Below are 6,406 nucleotides of genomic sequence, written 5' to 3'. Positions count from 1 at the left end.
TAATGTGTGTGTGTGTGTGTGTGTGTGTGTGTGTGTGTGTGTGTGTGTGTGTGTGTGCGAGAGCTTGTGTGTGACAGGAGAGACCCTTTCTAATCAGGGGCAGATTGTTGTTTGCACAGCAGCCAATTACAGGCCTGCTGTCTCTGCGACTCCACACTCTTCACAAGCATTAGAATCCTGCCGTGCAGGACCCTGGACCCACGACTCAGCAGAACCCTCCCTCCTCCTCACCACACAGCAGAACCCTCCCTCCTCCTCACCACACAGCAGAACCCTCCCTCCTCCTCACCACACAGCAGAACCCTCCCTCCTCCTCACCACACAGCAGAACCCTCCCTCCTCCTCACCACACAGCAGAACCCTCCCTCCTCCTCACCACACAGCAGAACCCTCCCTCCTCCTCACCACACAGCAGAACCCTCCCTCCTCCTCACCACTCAGCAGAACCCTCCCTCCTCCTCACCACACAGCAGAACCCTCCCTCCTCCTCACCACACAGCAGAACCCTCCCTCCTCCTCACCACACAGCAGAACCCTCCCTCCTCCTCACCACACAGCAGAACCCTCCCTCCTCCTCACCACACAGCAGAACCCTCCCTCCTCACCACCACTCAGCAGAACCCTCCCTCTTCCTCACCACACAGCAGAACCCACCCTCACCACCACTCAGCAGAACCCTCCCTCCTCACCACACAGCAGAACCCTCCCTCCTCACCACACAGCAGAACCCTCCCTCCTCCTCACCACACAGCAGAACCCTCCCTCCTCACCAACACGGAATCAACTTTTCACTTTTTGTCGGGTTTTGTCTTGCCATGATTTTCGCTAAGGAAGAAACAGGTACCGTTAGCAAATCGATGAGCCTGCGTTGGTGCGAATGACACACAACCTGCGTGACCCACAGAGGTTGCAGCCAACGTTGAGTGAGTGGTTGTCATGGTGATTACAGTTATTACAGCTCCTGATTGGACCTTAGGATTGGACACGGAAGATAGAAACCACATCTAGGGAAATTACGCACCAATGAAAACTCGCTTGGATCATGACTAAATTAGAATGTTGATTTTGGCTTTGGTCCAAATTGGATCTCGGCCCTCAGATCAACTCCTGTAACCTTTTAACATTTGATTAATTTAGCAGACGCCTTTATCCAAAGCGACATACAAAGCGTATGTTGAATATAATGAACTGTCCAGGGAGTGATGAGGAAGATGAAGGATGTTGGAAGATGAAGAGGCCAACGTGATGAAGATGCTGAGAAGATTGGATTCCACTATTACATCATCACTAGCATAATCATCAACCAGGTGTGACCTCATCTGTCTTTCTCCCTCTCTCCCTCTCTCTCTGTCTCTCACACACGTGCACACACACACACACACATACAGTATAAATCCTCTCTGTGCTGTGACAGCTGTTTCCAAGGTGACTGAGTACAGAACTGCTCACTGAGAGATATGTTCTGACTCAACACCAATTTAGAAACTTTCTCCTCTGCTGCCCTCCTCCACACTTTCTTTCTTCCCTCTCCATCTCTCTATCCCTCTCTCCCTCCATCTCTCTATCCCTCTCTCCCTCCATCTCTCTATCACTCTCTCCCTCCATCTCTCTATCCCTCTCTCCCTCCATCTCTCTATCCCTCTCTCCCTCCATCTCTCTATCCCTCTCCCTCCATCTCTCTATCCCTCTCTCCCTCCATCTCTCTATCCCTCTCTCCCTCCATCTCTCTATCCCTCTCCCTCCATCTCTCTATCCCTCTCTCCCTCCATCTCTCTATCCCTCTCTCCCTCCATCTCTCTATCACTCTCTCCCTCCATCTCTCTATCCCTCTCTCCCTCCATCTCTCTATCCCTCTCTCCCTCCATCTCTCTATCCCTCTCCCTCCATCTCTCTATCCCTCTCTCCCTCCATCTCTCTATCACTCTCTCCCTCCATCTCTCTATCCCTCTCTCCCTCCATCTCTCTATCCCTCTCTCCCTCCATCTCTCTATCACTCTCTCCCTCCATCTCTCTATCCCTCTCTCCCTCCATCTCTCTATCCCTCTCTCCCTCCATCTCTCTATCCCTCTCTCCCTCCATCTCTCTATCACTCTCTCCCTCCATCTCTCTATCCCTCTCTCCCTCCATCTCTCTATCCCTCTCCCTCCATCTCTCTATCCCTCTCTCCCTCCATCTCTCTATCCCTCTCTCCCTCCATCTCTCTATCCCTCTCTCCCTCCATCTCTCTATCCCTCTCTCCCTCCATCTCTCTATCACTCTCTCCCTCCATCTCTCTATCCCTCTCTCCCTCCATCTCTCTATCCCTCTCTCCCTCCATCTCTCTATCCCTCTCCCTCCATCTCTCTATCCCTCTCTCCCTCCATCTCTCTATCCCTCTCTCCCTCCATCTCTATCCCTCTCTCCCTCCATCTCTCTATCCCTCTCCCTCCATCTCTCTATCCCTCTCTCCCTCCATCTCTCTATCCCTCTCTCCCTCCATCTCTCTATCCCTCTCTCCCTCCATCTCTCTATCCCTCTCTCCCTCCATCTCTCTATCACTCTCTCCCTCCATCTCTCTATCCCTCTCTCCCTCCATCTCTCTATCCCTCTCTCCCTCCATCTCTCTATCACTCTCTCCCTCCATCTCTCTATCCCTCTCTCCCTCCATCTCTCTATCCCTCTCTCCCTCCATCTCTCTATCCCTCTCTCCCTCCATCTCTCTATCACTCTCTCCCTCCATCTCTCTATCCCTCTCTCCCTCCATCTCTCTATCCCTCTCCCTCCATCTCTCTATCCCTCTCTCCCTCCATCTCTCTATCCCTCTCTCCCTCCATCTCTCTATCCCTCTCTCCCTCCATCTCTCTATCCCTCTCTCCCTCCATCTCTCTATCACTCTCTCCCTCCATCTCTCTATCCCTCTCTCCCTCCATCTCTCTATCCCTCTCTCCCTCCATCTCTCTATCCCTCTCCCTCCATCTCTCTATCCCTCTCTCCCTCCATCTCTCTATCCCTCTCTCCCTCCATCTCTATCCCTCTCTCCCTCCATCTCTCTATCCCTCTCCCTCCATCTCTCTATCCCTCTCTCCCTCCATCTCTCTATCCCTCTCTCCCTCCATCTCTCTATCCCTCTCTCCCTCCATCTCTCTATCACTCTCTCCCTCCATCTCTCTATCACTCTCTCCCTCCATCTCTCTATCCCTCTCTCCCTCCATCTCTCTATCCCTCTCTCCCTCCATCTCTCTATCCCTCTCTCCCTCCATCTCTCTATCACTCTCTCCCTCCATCTCTATCCCTCTCTCCCTCCATCTCTCTATCCCTCTCTCCCTCCATCTCTCTATCCCTCTCTCCCTCCATCTCTCTATCCCTCTCTCCCTCCATCTCTCTATCCCTCTCTCCCTCCATCTCTATCTTCTCTCTCGGTGGCCAAATGTCAGGACTGCTCATTCAAATGACGGTTCATCTAATATCGTGCAGAGCTGCACTTGCATCGGCTAATGGAGTGAAGAGAAACCTCTGATTTGTGTTGGTGAGTGTTTGCGTGCCTGCCAGTGTGTCTGTGTGCCTGCCTTACAGTGTGTGTGCGTGTGTGTGTGCGTGCATGCCTGCCTGCTTTAGTGTGTGTTTGCATGCAAACTTAACCCTTGTGCTGCCTTTGGGTCACTGTGACACCGTTGTGGTGCAGAAGGTGGGTCACAGTGACCTGAAGGCAGCACAAGGACGCACTGGTCTCCTCACGCATACAGTTGCTGGCAGCACATGAGGCCTGGAGGAGGGGAGCTGATCTGAGACATCAGCCCAGCTGAGGGCTTCTGAGTCAGGCAGGCCATGTCAGCGTGGCTCCAGGCTTCAGGCCTGCGCTGGCTGGTCTACCATCAGAGTGCTCCTGGATGATGCATCATTTCTAATGGTCTCTGCCTACCCAGCACTCACGCTCTCTCTCTCTCTCGCTCTCGCTCTCGCTCTCGCTCTCTCGCTCTCTCTCTCTCACACACACACACACACACAATTCCTTATTGCCCTTCACCCTCCTAGGAGATATTTTTGCATCTTTATGCATATGAACCCACACACATTCCTCAGAGGCTAACCTTAGCTGACCTGTCCACATACCCCCACCTATCCGCCTGTACATGTGAGTGAGTGAGTGAATCACAGGCCTGAAAGTTTTTGATTTTGCACACAGCCTCATTAGCAGAACGATGAATATTCATGCTGTTTTCAGAGAAGCTTTGCTGCACCCTGACGAGATATGAGTGTGTACAGTTTACTTGTGTGTGTATGTGCAAAACAGTTGACCTATGTGTGAACCAGGGGCGATTTCTTTAAGACTGCAAGGGAAGCTCAGCTTCCCCTTTAAAAAATTGGTCAAATATTTACTATTGTGTTAACATTTTAAATGCGTAAGAACACGTTCATATCGAAGACGAGTTTGTTCAGAATCAGCTACATATTTTAGCATGTCGACTGACTGACTTCCTTCTCATACATTCCCGTAGCGTCACAGTGCATATCCATGTTGAAGCTCAGCTTCTATGGACTTCCATGGGGCTGCTGTGAACAGTTGTTTTCAGTGCTTCAAAACTATACGGTCATTGGATAAAAGCTGCGATTATGTCCCGCCCTGGACGCTCAGCGTCTCTGGGGGTGAATGGAGGAGTGGGCTGGCCTGGACGCTGGGCTTCCGCATGATGATTGGAGGGTCTGTCGAAAGACTGCATCTCCTTTTGATTGACAGTAATTTTGTACTAAAAAAGGTCATCGAAGTTATTCAAGCCCAGTCCCATCGCGGATTTTGCATCTGTAGTTGAAAGACAAACTACAGCAACCTATTTCTTGGTATTTGCTTGGCGAAATTGCTAACCAATTTTCATCATACATTTCATGCAATTATACACCACGTTCCTTGTTTCAGTTTAACCTAATTTCCACCTTTCCTCCTTCGAGATTAATATTGTTTTGTTAGATCGTTCGTTCATTCATTACAGTAATTCATTCAGTAGGTTAGGCTAGTGTCGTAGGGGTGAACTAGCAAGTGAGCAAGCCAAATAAATGGAACGTTTTTAGGATGTAGGCGGAAAATGAACTTCCCCTCTTTGAAAGACCAGCAGCAGCCACTGGTGTGAACACGACAGTTAGCATTAGTGTGTGTGTAAGTCCCCATATAGACAGAGAGATGAAGAGAGAGATAAAGACAGAGATGTAGTGTTGAATAACTTCTGCTGGAAGTGTTGCTTGTCCTTGCGTGTTCACAGCAGGAGAACACTGGATCACATGAGGAGAGAAGTACTGAGGAGGGGGAGAGGGAGGAGAGGGAAGAGGAGGGGGAGAGGGAGGAGAGGGAAGAGGAGGGGGAGAGGGAAGAGGAGGGGGAGAGGGAGGAGAGGGAAGAGGAGGGGGAGAGGGAGGAGAGAAGTAGTGAGGAGGGGGAGAGGTAGGAGAGGGAAGAGGAGGGGGAGAGGGAGGAGAGAAGTAGTGAGGAGGGGGAGAGGTAGGAGAGGGAAGAGGAGGGGGAGAGGGAGGAGAGAAGTAGTGAGGAGGGGGAGAGGGAGGGAGAGGGAAGAGGAGGGGGAGAGGGAGGAGAGGGAAGAGGAGGGGGAGAGGGAAGAGGAGGGGGAGAGGGAGGAGAGGGAAGAGGAGGGGGAGAGGGAGGAGAGAAGTAGTGAGGAGGGGGAGAGGTAGGAGAGGGAAGAGGAGGGGGAGAGGGAGGAGAGAAGTACTGAGGAGGGGGAGAGGGAGGAGAGAAGTAGTGAGGAGGGGGAGAGGGAGGAGAGAAGTACTGAGGAGGGGGAGAGGGAGGAGAGAAGTAGTGAGGAGGGGGAGAGGGGGGAGAGGGAGGAGAGAAGTAGTGAGGAGGGGGAGAGGGAGGAGAGAAGTACTGAGGAGGGGGAGAGGGAGGAGAGAAGTAGTGAGGAGGGGGAGAGGGAGGAGAGGGAAGAGGAGGGGGAGAGGGAGGAGAGAAGTAGTGAGGAGGGGGAGACGGAGGAGAGGGAAGAGGAGGGGGAGAGGGAGGAGAGAAGTAGTGAGGAGGGGGAGACGGAGGAGAGAAGTAGTGAGGAGGGGGAGAGGGAGGAGAGAAGTACTGAGGAGGGGGAGAGGGAGGAGAGAAGTAGTGAGGAGGGGGAGAGGGAGGAGAGGGAAGAGGAGGGGGAGAAGGAGGAGAGGGAAGAGGAGGGGGAGAGGGAGGAGAGGGAAGAGGAGGGGGGAAGAGGAGGGGGGAGGAGGAGGTGGAGAGTGTTTCTCTGGTCATGCTGGACCTGGTTTATGTGTTGGTGTGTTTATACTTTATGAGTCGTCACTTATTGAGCCAAAGTCACTCACACACACTCATTCACACATGCACACACACACGCTTTACACTGAGGCTACGAGTCAGAGGGAGGTAAAGGTTCACTGAGGATAAAAACATCCAGAACTGGTTGCCATGGTG

The sequence above is a fragment of the Hypomesus nipponensis genome, chromosome 7 (assembly GCF_054491055.1).
Source record: "Hypomesus nipponensis isolate SF chromosome 7, ASM5449105v1, whole genome shotgun sequence".
NCBI classification, from domain to species: Eukaryota; Metazoa; Chordata; class Actinopteri; order Osmeriformes; family Osmeridae; genus Hypomesus; species Hypomesus nipponensis.
Note: the sequence above shows the minus strand (reverse complement) of the source record.